Source organism: Pleurodeles waltl, chromosome 7 (genome assembly GCF_031143425.1).
Source record: "Pleurodeles waltl isolate 20211129_DDA chromosome 7, aPleWal1.hap1.20221129, whole genome shotgun sequence".
Classification (NCBI taxonomy): domain Eukaryota; kingdom Metazoa; phylum Chordata; class Amphibia; order Caudata; family Salamandridae; genus Pleurodeles; species Pleurodeles waltl.
Window position 1 is genome coordinate 904,261,805 of NC_090446.1, and position 18,257 is coordinate 904,280,061.

Consider the following 18,257-nt stretch of genomic DNA (forward strand, 5'->3'; position numbering starts at 1 on the left):
CTGCATCGTGCGATGCATTGGGCCTGTGCCCAATTTGTGAATGTATGGATAGAGGCCTTTAGTAGAGGAGGGTCAGGCAATTTCCATCTATGTATGATCAGCCGTTTGGCTAGAATCAGTCCCAGATCACGAAAGCGGAATGTGACTTTATGATTTTTATCTCTACGGTAAAGCCCCAATATACACACCTCCTTCATGTTAGATATTACTCTGTCCATACAGTGTGTTAGGCAATGCATCACCCCATCCCAGTATGCCTGTAACCGTGGACAGGCCCTGAGCATATGTGCTATATCTGCATTGACCAGCTCACAAAGTGGACAGGCGGCATTCATGCAGTGGAAGTATCTGTTTATGTTAGATGGTGTAAGCTAGGCCCTGTGCACAATGTATAGTTGGATTAAATGGAACCTTGCATTCCCTGATACATAAATAGACCATTCTTTGGCAGAGCAGAGACGATTAAGGTTCGACTCCCTCTGCTCATGTAAAGAAGTGAGTGATGGCACTATGTGTGATGGTAAGGAACTGGCCAGGCAGCATACCAAGTGGCATCCCGGACCCATAATATGTAGGTACTGTATGGTTAGCTGCATAGGAGGTTCATTGGCTATCTCTCCCCATTTTTGCCTTAATTGTATTGTATTGTATTGTAATCGTATTTATATAGCGCTTACTACCCCTGATGAGGCGTCGAAGCGCTTTTCGATGAGTAGCACGCTACTCCGGTACCCAAAAGAATTAGTGATGGATTAGTATAATTTAATAAGGAGTACAGTTTTAGTATTATTATGAGTTAATTTGAGTTGCGGATATGAGAGTTTGTTAGATTGACTGGAGTAATGGAGGGGTGGAGGAGGAAAGAAATCCAGAAGTGTTAATTGGGAGTTTAGCCTTCATTTACTCAATCCAAAGGCTTGAGATGAATAAAAGGGGGAGCGGAGGGGAAAGAGGATGTGGAAGGGTTAGGGAGAGCATAGTAGGAGGGTGAGATGAATGCAGGAGAATTTAGTAGGGTTGAGTGGGAGGTCACAGAGGTACAGTGAGGTTTGGTGAGTTAGATGTGGAGGTGGAGGGAAGAGCTTAGGCAGAGATGTTTAGGAGATGAAAGTGGTCGAAGGGATTTGGGATGAGTCCGAGTGAGAATGGAGGATAGTTTGATAGAGACATGACATAAGAGTGATGAGTAGATAAGTGTGATAAAAGAGAGCAGAAATTCATAGATATCTAGTATAACAACCCAAAAAAACCAGGAGCCATGCAAAGATCCACAAACATGCCAGGCACAGAAACAACATATACACATACATACATATATATATATATTTATACACACACACACATATGAATACAACACACATATGCACATATAATACATAATTAGAATCATGGGTAAAAATACTTAGTCATCCATCCATCATCCTGGTAAAAGGCGGGAATTCCTTTACCTACTTCGAGGGTGGACGGGGTGTGGCTCAGCGGGCGGAGCTTACAGGTGCTTTATAAAGGGAGAGCCTTCTACTCTGTGTCTCCAGCAGAGGAAGATAGAACCCGCGCATCTCAGTCATATACAGATTACGCTCCAGTACATCCTCAGTTCACCTCCAGGAAGGATTCTAGATCTTTCTGCTATGGGATCTCTGAGCGCACAGCCTTGCTTTATCTTTGCCAAGTCCAAGAGTTAGGGTGGCTTGTCCTTTCCAGAAGGTGAGCTTCAACTGCGGCATCTGCTGCGTTTATATTGTACACTAGGGGTACGTGATGGGCCATGGGGTAGACGTCTCCAGCAACCTTGTGTGCCTTTGGTAATGTTATTGTTACTAGTGCGTCTTTGTGGAGATGTCCTCGTGCCTCAGAGCATCAATAACGCACCATGTGAATCGGCGGTAAACGCAGTGGGGTCGTTTTGGAAAGATGACCATCATCCTGGTAAGAGGCGGGAATTCCTTTACCTACTTCGAGGGTGGACGGGGCGTGGCTCAGCGGGCGGAGCTTACATGTGCTTTATGAAGGGAGAACCTTCTACTCTGTGTCTCCCGGAGAGGAAGATAGAACCCGCGCGTCACAGTCAGATACAGATTACGCTCCAGTACATCATCAGTTCACCTCCAGAAGCTAAGCTTCAACTGCGGCACCTGCTACGATTATAATTGTAAGTACTTCCTTTGAGGATTAGTTTCTGTAAAATGAGCATCGTGGCCTACTCAACCGGAGTATTTTCTACGAGTATGTCAGTAAGCGTTACCTAGCATGTTTCATACGCCCCGTTTATATTGTACACTAAGGGTACGTGATGGGCCACGGGGTAAACGTCTCCAGAAAACCTTGTTTTCCTTTGGCAATGCGATTGTTACTAGTGCGTCTTTGTGGAGATGTCCTCGTGCTTCTGAGCATCAACAACGCACCACCGGAATCGGCGTTAAAAACGCATTGGGTCGTTTTGGAAAGCTGTCCATCATCCTGGTAAAAGGCGGGAATTCCTTTACCTACTTCGAGGGTGGACGGGCGTGGCTCAGCGGGCGGAGCTTACAGGTGCTTTATAAAGGGAGAACCTTCTACTCTGTCTCTCCAGGAGAGGAAGATAGAACCTGCGCGTCACAGTCAGATATAGATTACGCTCCAGTACATCATCAGTTCACCTCCAGGAAGGATTCTAGATCTTTTTCTGCTATGGGATCTCTGACGGCATAGCCTTGCTTTATCTTTGCCAAGCCCAAGAGTTAGGGTGGCTTGTCCTTTCCAGAAGCTGAGCTTCAACTGCGGCACCTGCTACGTTTATATTTGGAAGTGCTTCCTTTGAGGTTTAGTTTCTGAAAAATGAGCATCGTGGCCTACCCAACCGGAGTATTTCTACGAGTATGTCAGTAAGCGTAACCTAGCATGTTTTATATATGCCCCGTTTCTATTGTACACTAAGGGTACGTGATGGGTCACGGGGTAAACGTCTCCAGCAACCTTGTGTTCCTTTGGCAATGTGATTGTTACTAGTGAGTCTTTGTGGAGATGTCCTCGTGCTTCTGAGCATTAACAACGTACCACCGGAATCGGCGGTAAAAACGCATTGGGGTCGTTTCAGGTACGGTAGAGGGCCAAACAATTAACATTGTAAGCGCTTATGCTCCCCCGAACATGGTGCGTAAGACTCTAGGAGATCTGACAAGACTATTAGCGGAGCTGCCCCCTGGGAACACGATGATAGGGGGCGACTTCAACGCAGTCCCAAACCCAGGGCTGGACACGAGTGGGGGACCCTCAGCCCATAGACAAGCCTTGGCCACTAGTTTGGAAGGATGGATGACATCAACGGGGCTTTGTGATGCCTGGAGGGCGTGGCACCCTAGACGCAAACAATTCACACAGTTCAGCAGCCCACAGCACACAATCCAGGATTGACCTGGTGTTTGTGTCAGCCAGGGAATGTGGACACCTCTCCCACATCGAGATTCTACTGCGTGGGATCTCTGACCACGCGCCGGTTTGGCTCAAGATGGGCCTCGCAGACCCGATGATCCGTCCCATATGGAGGCTAAACGCTTGGCATTTACAAGACGAAGAAGTTGTCGATAGCTTAAGGGAATCATTACGTGATTACTTTAATATTAATGAGGGCTCGGTGAGATCACCCGGAACCCTATGGGCCGCAAGTAAGGTGGTACTGAGAGGGACAGCTAAGGGCCTAATCCGTGCTCTGGAACGCGCCCGGGACTCCCAAATCTCCCAGCTGGAGGCCTGTGCCACTCTTCTTGAAGCAGAGGAAGAATCACACTCGAACGAACGGATAACCAGACACCTCTTGCTGATTCAGGAGGAGATACGTAGTTTATCCCTAGAAGCGGCAAAACACATGTGGCGTGCCTCCACGGCACGAGTGTGCGGTTGGGGCAACAAAACAGGGAAACTACTATATTGGTTGATTTCCCAACAACAGACTCCCCGAATCGTCCCTGAGATATGCAATGAACAAGGGGAACGGTTGGTTGAACTCCAAAAGGTGGCCGAAACGTTCGCTGAATTCTATAAGGCCTTATATCGAGCGACAAATCCAGAGAATACGGGCTCCCCAGACAGGTTTCTGACAAACTCTTCACTCCCGGTTCTGCCGACCGCGGACGTACGGGTCTTGGAGGAGCCGTTCACAGAGGCGAAGATTGGCGATGCCATAGCGGCAATGGGAGTTGGGAAAACTCCCGGACCTGATGGGTTTCCTCCAGAATACTACAAAAGATTCAAGGAGGAACTGGTCCCACACCTAATGAATCTCTACGCTGAAGTAGACCAGAAAGGCCTTTTTCCAGACCAGCTGGACGTTGCCACCATTGTCGTACTGCCTAAGACCCAACCCCCCTCCCTCTCCTGTGCTGATTACAGACCCATATCTCTCATTAACAGTGAAGTAAAGATCTACGCCACAATGCTGGCCTCCCGCCTCAAGCGGGTGTTGCCCCTACTAGTGCACCCGGATCAGTGTGGATTCATGACCGGACATAGCACGCGCCACTGTATACGAAGGCTCCAGGTGGCCCTCGCAAGGCGACATCGACACCTCAGCACTTGGCTATCCTATTTGTCGACTTCAAAAAAGGCATGCGACTCAGTTAATTGGGAATCCCTTTTTGCTGTGCTCCGACGCGCCGGTTTCGGGCCAAGATTCCGTAGATTGGTCCAGGCCTTATATACCAAGCCCACGGCACGGGTCAATGGAGTTTTGTCCTCGGCCTTTCCGATTCATAGGGGAACCCGACAGGGTTGCCCCCTCCTCTCTCCTCTCTGCCCTGGCCACTGAGCCATTAGCGGGAATGCTGAGAGAAGCCCCGGTTTACCAGGGTTGGAGATGGGGCCCCTCCTGCGAAGACCAAGTGGCCTTATATGCGGATGATGTCCTGTTATACATGGCAAACCAGGGAGTGACCGGACCCCGAAGCTTCCATCTACTGCGGCACTTCGAGGAGGCCTCGGGCTCAAAATGAACCCGTCCAAGTCGGTACTAGTCCCGCTGACGCGGTCGTGAGACTGCTTCGACTGCCAGACGGTGGTTCTACTGCACCGGCTAAGTTTTAAATACTTAGGGATATGGATCGCACTGCTCCCTGAGCTATCCTGGTCCCTGAACCTCAATCAATTGGTGTCTCGCATACAGGAAGACCTTAAGCAATGGCATTCATTGCCACTGAATATTTTGGGCCGTATTGCTCTATACAAGATGATGGTCCAACCGTGCCTTTTATATGTAGTCCAGAACTTGCCATTCACGATCCCGCGCTCGTGGTTTAAAAAACTGGATGGAATTACCACCTCCTTTATGTGGGGAGGAGCGAGACAGAGTAGTGTCCTGGAGCTGCCGAAGAGAGGTATATGATGGGGGACTGGGCATGGCCGATCCTTACCTGTACTACCTGGCGACACAAGTCCTGGTGGTGCAGGATTGGTTCAACAGGGTTGGTCAGACCCAGCATATCAGGTAGAATTAGACGCTTTGGGGTACCCCCAAATCATGGATGTGTTATACGCGGCTCCGATCCCCAAAGATTTGGAGTCCATCACCAAGGCGGTCTTCTTAGCGTGGAGAGGGGCTCTAAGGAATACTTGCTGGAACAAAATGGTTACCCGGCAAACACCGCTGTGGCACGGCAGTTGGCTGAGAGAGACAGACAAACTGGAGGGATTCGGGAAATGGGACACACTGGGAATATCCTTGGTGGGGGATGTATGGAAAGGAAGTTTGATGAAGTCCTTTCAAGAGATGCAACAAGAGTTCCAACTATCCCCGAAGCAATTCTTTAGATATCTCCAGCTCCAGCATGCCCTTGCTAGGCACTTGAAAGAAAAGTCCCAAATACCGGAGTTCAATTCAGTTGAGGCCAAAACACTCATGGGCAGCCTGGGGAGGAAGGGGGTCACTCAGATATACAAAATGCTGGTCACAAATGCACCCGGGGACCTAGACCACCTTAGGAAGGGATGGGAGAAATGGGTGGGACCACTTGAGGAAGAAGACTGGACAGAGGCACTGATGGCTCCCCGGACGCTAGTGGTGTCGACGAGGCTGAGGGCGACGCAATTCTTTTTTTTTTTTTTTTTTTACATAAAGCATATTTGTCCCCGGATAGACTGTACAAGATGGGAGCCCTCGGTGCTGCTCAATGCCCACGATGCAGGGAGGACCAGGCTGATTTTTTCATATGATATGGTCCTGCCCGGTGATTTGAAAGTTCTGGGGAGGAGGGAGTAAACCACGAGCTGAACTTTGCCTTAGGATCATCACAGGTACTGACCCCCAAAATGGTACTACTGGGTGTGATGAGTGACATGGAGGGATCTAGAGCAGATAAGACGTTGGTTGGAACAGCGAATATGGTGGCCAAGAGAGACATAGCGGCCGCTTGGAAAACCGCCAAGGGTCCCTCCCTTCAGAAATGGAGACGGGGGTGGACTGGTGTGCAGCCCAAGAAAAAGTGGTGTATGAATCAAGGGGATGTCCCCATAAACATGAGAAAATATGGGGGAAATGGGCGGGATTACTAATCTAAAGGGGCTCAGACAAAATGTATACTCATGCTCCATTTTCCTCTCTCCTTGTACTGCCAAATTATGGTACTTCGGATCTTCTTAGATATCTCGAACACACAAATGTTAGACCAGAATTAACTGTCCATCCGGTGTCAAAAAGACCAAAGTTTGTAAGTTACTTGTATATTTACCTGTACCTTTAAAAAAAAAAAAAAAAATACATTTGGTTATAAAAAAAAAAACATATTGAGTAAATCCAGGACAGGATTGACGCCAAATTCATAGCTGTTCGGCCACCAAATACAGCCTTGCTGTAAATATCCAACGTCGACTCACCATAATGAACCAGACAATGTATTTTCAAGCACATACATAGCTGCCCTCAATACCCCCGTGACCCTTTGGCCTACTCCTCATACAAGTGCATCTCTACCAAACCAATTACTCACATAAAACTCTTCACTCTCAAGTGTGTCAGCAATTGCGTTTGAAGAATAAAGAGACACCTGCATACCACTCTTTAATAAACACTTCCAAGACAACTATAGAACCCATTAGACGTATGCCCTGGAAAAAATTGAAATAAATCAACAATTCTTGAATGACCGCACCATCCTTAATCAATGTTCAGGGTAACGCAACATGCATTTCAGAGACCACATTCCTCGCCATATGCACTGAGAGTTTCAATTTGGAACTCTTGTTTTCAACAACTTTCTTATGCCCCAATGAAGGATGCATGCAGTAAGAATTGTCCAGGGGGAGACTTGTTTAATCCGCGAATGATTTCACATGGTAAAAGTGATCCGTTCTTTTAAAGATCACCCATTGCCATTATTCATGTTGTCGCCCATGAAGATAGTTCCAACACAGTGGTGAAACAATTCAGACATGATGTACCCTGAAGTGAAAAGGCTGGAGCATAGGAGGTGACTGATTTGGTAATGCATTGGTCTGCTACCAACAACAGAGCTGGTTGGGGTTGCAGAGGCGATTGCAGGGGTGAAACAGCCTGAATATGCTATTGTGGTTCCAGGCCAGCAGTAATGTGGCAGTATCGGCAAGCTGCAGCGCAGCGAGTCCTTTCGCCACCCATTGAAGCTGGTATGCTAGATAATAATGTTTGAAGTTAGGGATCACCAGACTCCCCCACATCCAAAGGTTGATACAGCTTATTGAGTGCCACACAACAGCAGGAAGTGCTCCACACTGATGGCACACTCAAAGGAGCAGAAAAATGAGGTGCGAATATAGAGTGGCAAATTAGTAAAGTAACACAGCAGCCGGGGATGGCCACCATTCTCAGTAGCGCCACTCTGCCCACTACAGATAAGGGCAAAGTTTGCCAGAAGGACACCTGGGGTTGCAGCGATGTGATAGCACGCATCAGGTTGCCTTTCAGTAGGTCTGAGGTTGTGTGATAGATCTGAAGCCCCAGATGCAGGAACGTATAAGGTTACCAGGAGAGACATGGAGGAGTGTATCCCGGGGTTCAGAACATGAGGAGAGAGCAGGAAGAGGAAGGATTTGGCCCAGTTGATCCCGTGTACTGTTAAAGCGGCAAATCTGTGAAGGGCACGAGTGATTGACTCAGGAATGGTTGATATATTTCTCAGATAGATACGGTCATCAGCGTAAAGTGAGATTGAGTGAAGACCATCTCCAAGGGGAAATCCCCAGTCGTGCCCCAACCCGTGGAGGTGAGTCGCTATAGGCTCCACCACCAAGGAAAACAGTTGTGAGACAATGGGCATCCATTACGTGTGCCCATGCTTATGCAAATAGGATCCAAAACCAGGGAGCCTGCCTTCACTCTGGCTGTTGGGAGTGTAAATAATAAGGGACTGATCCTTAAGAATTTAGCCCAAAACCCGTACTGTGCCAGCACACCAAACAGGTAAAACCACTCTAATGTGTTGACGATTCCCATTCCAAGTCAAAGACCAAGCAACCTGCCCTAGGACATGACGGCAGAGCACTTTCTATTATGTGAAAAAATCACCTTAGGTTAGGGGATGTTTCTAGCTGGTACAAATCCGTTTTGGTCCACATGTGTCAATGGTGACAGACGATCCACCAGTATTTTGGCCAAATATAATCTGTATTCAATAGCGCTAGTGGGCGGTATGAACTCAGTGCTGTAATGTCCTTGTTGGGCTTCGGTAAGGAAATGAGAAGAGCCTTGCAAAGGGAGGCTGGAAGCCCAGGCATCTCCAATGCTTTGGTGTAAATTGATTGCAAACAGGGTGTGAGTATCGTAGCGTATGCTTTGTACAATTCTACAGGAAGGCCATCAGAGCCCAGAGTCTTACAGTCGCTGAAGTCCTTATCGCCTCCCATATTTCAAGGGGTGAAATGGGGCCATTCAGTTACTCTCTTTGGTCGTGGGTGAGGAAGGAAAGGGGTATTGTGTGCAGAAAGGAGGCAATGGCTTTGGTGTGGTCACTGGGGCTGATTGATATAAAGAGGTGTAGTGACTTATCAGTTTCTGATGTAGTTGTGTGCATGGTAAAAGGCCCGCAGTGGTGTGTAGATCCCCAATAAGGCAGCCTGGATGGTCCTGACATATCAGCCATGCAAGGAGTGAGATAACTCTATCCGCTGTAGCTAGTGTTTTGGCCGAATGGGCAGCGTAGTTATGGCAACATGGGCACTCCAGCAAGGAGAGGCGTTCACCCTGCACTTCTGCCAGTTTCTGGTTATTAGAGGGGTTAGCTACTGACTCGTTCTCCAAGTGCAGTAACTGCCTTTCAATGCACAAGATTTCTGTATCTAGCTGCTGCCTTATGTTCCAGTGTACCCCCATGTAGTGTCCCCTCAGTGTCACCTTAAATGCATCCCACTCCGTGGACCTTGCCGTGGTGGTGCCAATAGTAAGGTCAAAATATCCAGTTATCGCTGTGGCAACCAACTCCTTCTAAGGCCACCGGTTGTAGGAGCCATGTTGGAAATAGGGGGAATACGTGTTTCCCAGGTAAATTGTAGGTATTGTGGATTGTGGTCAAAGTGAGTGTGGCCTAGGTAGTCTATATGTGTGATGCAGGGGACAATACCTAGTGTGCCCAACAACCTACCAATTCTCACGTGGAGGGAATGGGGTGCTGCGTAATAGGAGTAGACTCTGGCAGTCTCATTACAGTGATGCCATACATCCACTAAGCCCCAATTTTGGAGCCATGTCTTCAGGGCTTTGGCATTGGAGAAGTCAGTGGTAGGAGGTAATGGGGGGAATTATCAATCTAGTGTTATGTCAATGCTACACTATGACAGGGCGAAAGGACCTGAGAGAGTGAGTGTCAAAATGCCCCCTGCTCCTCATTGGAGACATATATGCTGCCTAGTAGGATGTGACGGCCATCTAGCTTGATCCTTACGAATACATATCTGTCCTCTTGATATGAATGGGATGGCTACTTTAACCTATAGAAGCGATTCACTGGAATACAAGGAACACTTAGTGGCGTAGATCTGGCTGCTCCAGCATCGTTGTAGCCTAGTGATTTCTTGGCAAGTCAGTTGGGATTCCTGCAGAAAGGCAATGCGTATGGCATGCCTACAAAGGTAGGAGTAAAGGGCATATATATATTTGGGGGTATGGATCCCTCGAACATTTCATGTCAACACCTCAATGGACGCCATGGTATTGTCAGTATATATAGAAGGGATGACCTGATAAATGTGGTGGTAACTCTATGTTAATGTACGATGATGAGGTTCCAAAGGCGATGAGAGTGGGAGCAAAGGGGGGGTTTAGCATGTGTATCACAAAAGCATGTATCATAACAACAAAAATCAAATCAATGAATACCATTAGAGCAGTGCACCAAACAAGCGCCCACCCAAACCAATGAGTAACAGGTATATGGAAGTTCTATGAAGTTCCTATCTAAAGGGGCGGAGACAACAGCATTCAGTGCTGCATGTCCTCTATCTGCAGACAGCAAAGAGCATTAACATATCAGAGTGCACACTATCAGGAGTTGGGCAGCAGTACCAACTCTTTGCATTGTTCTCGTAGTAATGCCAGGTTAGTTAGTGTGTATTCAGACCAGTCGGCACATGTCCATTAAGTAAACAGAGTTACGTACACAGGTGTCCTACATTATATTAGGTGGATATCTAGTTAGTATTACAGAATGAAAAACAAATTAAATGATGTTGTCAGCTGTTTGTGGGATCACCTCTCGTGGGTGCCCTGATTCTGTTCGGAAGGGCCAAGTTGAGACTGAGCTTTCATCACTGGAAGACTGGATCAGAACGTCCTCAAGGTCAGAGAGTCGGGCTCCATCAGCTATGGTGGTAGCTTGTAGCAGTGCCCACCAGCATTCACTGATGATCTCTTCAAGATTTCGTGTTGATTTAGAGGCAGTGAGTCGGGCCATATCTGCTCCATTCCACTGCTGCTGATTCTTTCCCTGGCCATAGATGTGCCAGATTGAGAGGATCTGATGGTGTGTGGGTTGCATATGTCTAGCCATTGTCAGGTGTTTACTGCAGAATCAAAGAAGTGCGTGGTGCCTCCAGGAACCACAAGAAGGCTTGCCGAAAAAAGTGGGGACTGTTTCAAGTCAAACTCACTGAGTTTCTTTATACTGCCAAAAATGAACTACACTGTTTCTGGAACGCAATTGTATAGTCCAGGAAGAACATAACGTGAGCATTGTCTACTTTTATCTCCGGATGTTTTATGGTTTCACGCAGTATTGAGTCTCTATCCCAGAAGTGTAGCAACTTTAGCACCATTGGGCAGGGGCCAGATCCAGGTGGTGGTTTCCTGGCTGGAACCCAGTGTGCTCACTCTAAGGAGAAGTACTGTGATGGAGCCTGTAGGGGAAGAAGTTCACACAGCCAGCTTTCCATGTATGTGTCACTTCATGGCCTTCTTTATCCTCCAGTAGACCCGCTACGTGGACATTATTCCTTCTGGATCTCCCTTCTGCATCTTCAGCTGTTTGTTCCGTACCTTGACACATTCTTGCAATCACTGTAAAGAGGTAGCCATGTTACTAGTTTGTGGTTGTAGGTCCATGAGGGGGTTGCTCTGTTAGGGCAACTCTGTCAGCTAGCTTTACAGTGGTCTGCATGCAATAATGTCAGATCTGATGCCACACTATCAATCTTGGCTTCGAGGGATGTTCTAGACCGACGTTAGTCAAAGTACGGCCCGCGGGCCGCAAGCGGCCCCACGGACCGACCTTGGAGGCCCGCGGAGACGTACAACAAACGGCCTATGATAATGGCCGCAGTATGTAAACATAGAAGAGGGCCGCGGGAGCATGCGCAACAGTGGCTTCTTTGAGCATGCTCCCGCGGCCCTTCTCTATGTTTACTACGGTGGCCATTATTTATGGCGTTTCCGTGGATCCTGGAAGCCAAAGCCCCATAAAAGTCAGCACTTGCAGCTAACTTTTACGGGGCTTTGTCATCTGCTTCCTGTCACCGGCTCCACGTCTGCTGCCCGCCTGCCTGCCTGCCGTTCTACATTTGTGGCATCTTTACAGTGCTTTGAGTCAGGTAAGGCTCTTTGGTTATTTATTTATTTGTTTTTAATGCAGTGTGTGTGTTACTGGGGTAGGGGTGAGAGTAGATTGCGCTGTGTGTGTGCGCTGTGTGTGTGTGTTACTGGGGTAGGGGTGAGAGCAGATGGCGCTGTGTGTGTGCGCTGTGTGTGTGTTACTGGGGTAGGGATGAGATCAGATGGCGCTGTGTGTGTTACTGGGGTAGGGGTGAGAGCAGATGGCGCTGTGTGCAGATGGCGGTAGGGGTGAGAGCAGATGGCGCTGTGTGTGATAGACCGGACCCTGCAAGGGTAAGAACTGTGCTGCAGCATTGTTTAGCAATGTTTTGAAAAAGGGGGCGGGTGGTTGTTCCCCCTCTAAGCCCCCCCCCCGCTGTCACTTCAGTGCGGCCCTCGGCCGCAAACCATACTGTTATTTTGGCCCCCGAGAAAAAGTTTGTGAGTACCCATGTTCTAGACCATTCAATGGCAGCCAGTACCGAGTCAAATTTGACTTCTATGGACGCTAGATGAGGTGGGGGTGCCATTAGTATGATTCTGTGGTGAAGGTGAAGGAGGCCACTGGTAGGCACACTGGGGTGCCCTGGGTGTTGCTGCACAAACGGCCTATGGCTGGTGAGTGGGGTCCAAAAGGTGCTCAAATTAACTGGGACCCCCAAGGATGTCTCAAAGTGAATTAGGGTGCGAAAGAGGGAGGCCAAAGTATCAATGTTCGGCCCGCAGTAGCTGTGGTGAAATGTGGCATTTGTTATGGAGTGTGCAAAATGCTACTGAGGTATCAGTTCTTCGTTATTATGCACTTCCCTGTTCAGTAGTAGTTTGTAATAGAAGATTATATGTAGGGCTGGAAAGCATACAAGCGGAATGTGGTCTCAAACAATTAGACGTGTTGCTTTTTCCAAACAGTTCAGTATGGTGATCACAAAGCCTAGGCCTGATCCGGCCTCCATGCCTCGTGAGCCCCTGCCTACATGCCTCGTGAGACCCATCAGGCGCTACAGACAGCAGCAGCAGTAGGGAGCGCCCATCTCTGCCACATGATCACAGGCCACAACCAAGCCCAAAGCTCATCCGCCACGGCAGGGACTTCCCTAGGGGAGTGCAGCTCAGGTGGTCTGGGTGCTTGATGCTCTTAGGAAGGCAGAATTTTTGCAGGATAACGGGGCAGTGTCTCAGAGCTCCTTCAAAGTGCATCCGCCATGTAGGCCCTGTAGGCCACGCCCCCAGGATCAATGTGTAATAATGCATAATAATAGGCAAAATCAGCAATAGACTAAGGACCTGATTTAGAACACTGTGAATGGGTTAATCCGTCACAACAGTGATGGATATCCCGTCTGCCGAATTCTAAATCCCTTTATATCCTACGGGATTTAGATTTCAGCTGGCGGGATATCCATCACCATTGTGATGGAGTAATCCATCTGCTGAGTTCTAAATCAGGCCCTATGTCTCAAATGTGAAGCAAAATCATAAGGAATTGGATAGCACTCCTAGTACAATATCTGACTCACCCCCAAATTTAATGGTTTATACAGCCATTTTCTCCCCAGTGAGGCATTAGAATTAGAAAGTCACCATGGTGAGAGCAAAGAATTACATTTTCAACAAATCAAATTACAGATTTATAAAAGTCAAATAACCCTACCACCTTATCATTGACCTGCTACATGAACTCATTCAGCCTCTCTGAACTGATGTCATCGGGAGGTATCAGAACAAACTAGCTACATAAACAGTGAACCATTGTGAGTAAGTGCAATACCACGTGCATGCGGAAGGTCCGTGAGAAACAATAACAAACCAGAGGCTATCCAGCAGGTTTTCTTTGCAAATAGTGTCTTTCAGAAATGTCAAATCCACAGCTCGCTTTACTTCAAGCATCAGACTTATAAAGCAAAAATAAACTTGAAGCTGTGACATCCATTTTCGCCAAGATGGTGTTGAGGCCTAGTTAACATAAACAATCAAAACACATTCAAACATGTCGTAGAAAGTTAATTTGAAAGGTATTAGTTTCATGTCAGTATACGTTTGAATTTGAGTATAGAGTAATTGCTCTAAACACAACTACAATGCACAATTTGAACATACCACACAAATGTGTCACCACCACTATTGCTATACTATAGCAATGAATTACTGGATTTAGGAGCCATAAACATCATGTACCTCCTCAATAGGACGATCCTCCTAAACGTGTAGAGCAGTTGCGTAACGAAACTTAAGGGGGTCCCCCAGCAAAGTACATGTTGGGGGCCCCTCCTTCCTAGACCCAGTGAGGGGCCTGCTGCACGTGGACAGTGTACTGTGTTGAGGGGGCTTCTGGAGCTCACCCCCCCACCACCACCACCACCACGGGGGTTGCGGGGGGCTTTGTTACTGCACTGATGTGGAGATCCTGAGCAGTGTACTCCTGGGTTAAAGGCATTATTTACCTGTATAAAAATAAATGAAACAAAACCTACTTTATTCGCCCACATAACTTTTTGAAAGATGGGGGCTAGAAGAATGCCCTCCTTCCCGTGTTTCCTATTGTTCTCTGAAACCTGCCTCTCAAGGAAGCTTTGCTCACGCATTTGCTGCTCTATAGAATCAGCCATATGGAAAATGCATTAATCTCTTCACCACAAAACCCATTAAATTACTAATAATATTGTTCACAGCTCATTGCAGTCGATATTGAAGGCGAACTCTGGGGAGTGTGTTGAGAATACAAACAGCCCAAGCATTCCGAGAACTTGATTTAAAAACACACAGCTGTTTTTCATGATTTTGTAGAAAAATGGAGCAGATCAGCTTGCAGGAGGGATGGATTTGACAAATGTAAGGTTATAGATGTTTTAGTTCCCTGGTAGCAGAAGCAATGGAGGTAAGGGCTGGAGCCAGGATTAGTACCTTCAGAGCCTCAGACAATGCCATACGCTGATTGACCAACAGTTGCACACCCAATTGGGCTCTGCTTGCTCCCTTCTGGACCGTAGTCAGTGTCATATTCTCTTCAGTCACTAGGTGTCACTGCTACGAATATGTCTGTATGCTGACTCTATCTCAGTCAATGTTGCATTCACACAGGTCATCCGGTGACACTGCTGAAAAAATGTCTGTTTACATCTGTTTACCCATCTCCTCCATGTATGACCTCAGCCAGTCCCATACTTTGATTGCCCACTAGGTAACACTGCTAAACCTCTGGTCTTTGTAGGCCTGCAACCAGTGCTGTTATCTGATGCATCACTGGCTACCAGTGTTGTACCAGAGTATGCCAGGGCCTCTACCTGTGCCATGCCCTGAGTGCTCACTCCTGGCTTGATTCCTTTCTGCCGGGAAACGTCCTAAACAACGCGTTGGGGGCAACGTAGACATATGCCACACCAGAGTAACCACGCTTGCTGGAACAACTGCCTTTTTCTGTGCCTTAGCAACGCATGTGATGATATGCGTGGTTAAGGCACAGAAAAAGGCAGAGTGGATCAGGAGAGGACGCAGTGAGGTAAGTGGGTCACGGGTAGAGTTGGGGGAAGTTTTTAGGGGTGGAGATGGAATATGGGCTTTTTTGGGCTATTTTTTCTTAAGGTTGGGGTGTTTGGAATTTTTTTTTTTTAGGGTAGGGCTTAGGGTGGGGGTCGTGCTATTTTTGTTTTTAATTTTTTAGCTGTGGGGGTGGATTAAGGGCTTGGGGTGGGTGTGGGGGAGTGGGCTATTTTTTTTAGGGCCAGGGGTGGGGGAACTAGGATATTGGGTAGAGGGGTCATGATATTTCTTTTTTTAGGTTTTAGGGGTGGGGTGGATTGAGGGCTTAGCGTGGGTTGGGGGTTGGGCTAATTTTTTTTTTTTAGGGATGGGGGTTGGGTATTTTATGGTATGGGGTTGCGCTATTTTTTTTTTAGGTTTTAGGGGTTTGAATGGATTAAGGGCTTGGGGTGGGTGGGAGGGATGGCCATTAAGGGCTTGTTGGGAGGGGGGTTGTGCATTTTTGTGCAGGGGTCACGCAATTTTTCTTTTAGGTTTTAGGGGTGGGGTGGATTAAGGGCTTGCGGTTGGGCCTTTTAGGGTAGGGCTCGCCTATTATTTTTTTGCAGGTTTTAGGGGTAGATTAAGGGCTTGGGGTGGGTGGGGTTCGGGCTAATTATTTTTTAGGGGGCTTAGAGGTTTGGGTATTTTAGGGTGGGGGCGCACTATTTTTTGCTTTTTGTAGATTTTAGGGGTGGGGTACTTTTGGGCCTTAGGGCGGGTGGAGGGGTGGTATAATAAACCACGCATGCTGTTCTCACACATGCCTTTACTAGGTATGCTTTTACAATGAAAAATCGTAAAGACATGCGTGGTAAAGGCATGCATGGTAACAACGCGGTCATTGTTTCGACCGCATTGTTGAGGCATGTGTGGTTCCAGCATGTGAGGTTCCATCATACATTCCTGTCTGCCTTCTCAAGCCCATGGCCTGAAACAATTACTGCATGCACCAGATTAAGCCGTCAACATTATCTATAAGGCAATAACTGGTTCACAGTAAACTAGAGGTTTAAAATATTTGACATTTAAGTGGCATAAATTATTGATGATAAGGTAAACGGGAAGCAATCGCCCCTGACAATTAGAGGAATTACAGTTTGCTATCAAGCTGTTGTTACAACACTTCTCGTCATGATAGGCCACATACAACCTTGAGAAAACACTAGACATTAGACAACATCGCCGTATATGCCATGTTATAAGTTGTTATGGAGTTCAAAATGGCACGTCACCAAACTTTTCCAGAAACAGATAAACAATGTAACATATTAGACAGGGCATATTACAAGCACCTCGAAAACACATGTAAACACCTAGTAGGAAGACCGCACATGTGAAAGAGCTGGTAGCCTACCATAGGCCATATGTATCAATGTTTTTAATGTTTTTTAACCCTCCAATTCGCTAAACAAATGTTTTGTGAGAGCTAGAAACATTTTTGAAATGTACTTCCAGATATCAAATTGCAATTTAGAAGGGGCATGTTATGGGCATCCCTTCCAAATTTCAAATCAATATCCTATGTATCAGTGGTTTGCAACTATAATTCTGGTCTCAAACTATTTAAAAGTTATCTGCTCCCAAGTTGAGTTGGCAACTGATTTGTGAAGGTAACCAATCAGAGGGGGTCGCAATTTGCGACCTGCCTAATGCATATTAATTAGGCAGGTCATTCTACTAATCTCCTGCAAATTATTATTTTACAAACTAACCTATTATTACATAGATTAGTTCACAATAAAAATTACTGGTCACAGAAAGTTTATTCACAATTTGTGACTGCTTTATGCGACCAGTACTTTCACACATCGTGCCCCATGTTACTTATGTTTATCCCACTTAAATGACAGTTCAATAAACTATCTATGGTTAAAAGGCTTACCTGTACTATTTAGTTTTCTACTACACAATTGTCTAATATTCAGCAGAGACTGTAAATCATAGCACCCCATATGCAAAGATACACTATTTAGTCAGTTATGTTACTAACAGCACCTAATGCCAAGAAAAATCACAAAATCACCCAAAAATACACTCTACACAGACCTAGACGCACAATTCCATCACAGTTCAGGTATGATATATTGTTAGGTATCATTGAACTCCCAAGAACACATGTCCCACAGTATGCGTACTATTCCAACATATTCCAATATGCTTACATTAATTGTAAGCCAAAATAACATGGTTAACTGATCTTGTGAAACATGCATGCTTACAATACAGCAGCAAAAGTTTATAGCTTGCAAATCATTACCAAATCAAATCGATATTCCATTCACAACAGCCTTTACCTTAGTTCTATTCATTAAAAGCAACCTTAAACACACCATAGCCTCTCATGCACAACGTTGCTTTGAAACATGATTGGCCAATGAGGTCTGTCTTTTTTCACAACATTTTTTTGAATTTTGCTTACCTGAAAATACAAATCATTGTAAAATATGCACTATTATATCTGGTGGGGCATATCAGTATGTAAAGTAGCAGGCCCGGTTCATTCTCATCATCGATCCAATCCATGTTCTTATGAACTTAATGATGTACCCATCTGTCTCTTAATGATGTTCTTCGTGGGTCTTCCTATTCCCCCACTCATACCAATCGGCACTGTCTCAGTCAGCTATCTCATCTTCTTAACCTTTTTGCGACAACCTCTCCCTTCATTGACCACCCTTTCCACTACCTTATATCAGCCCATGCTGTGTACTGGTGG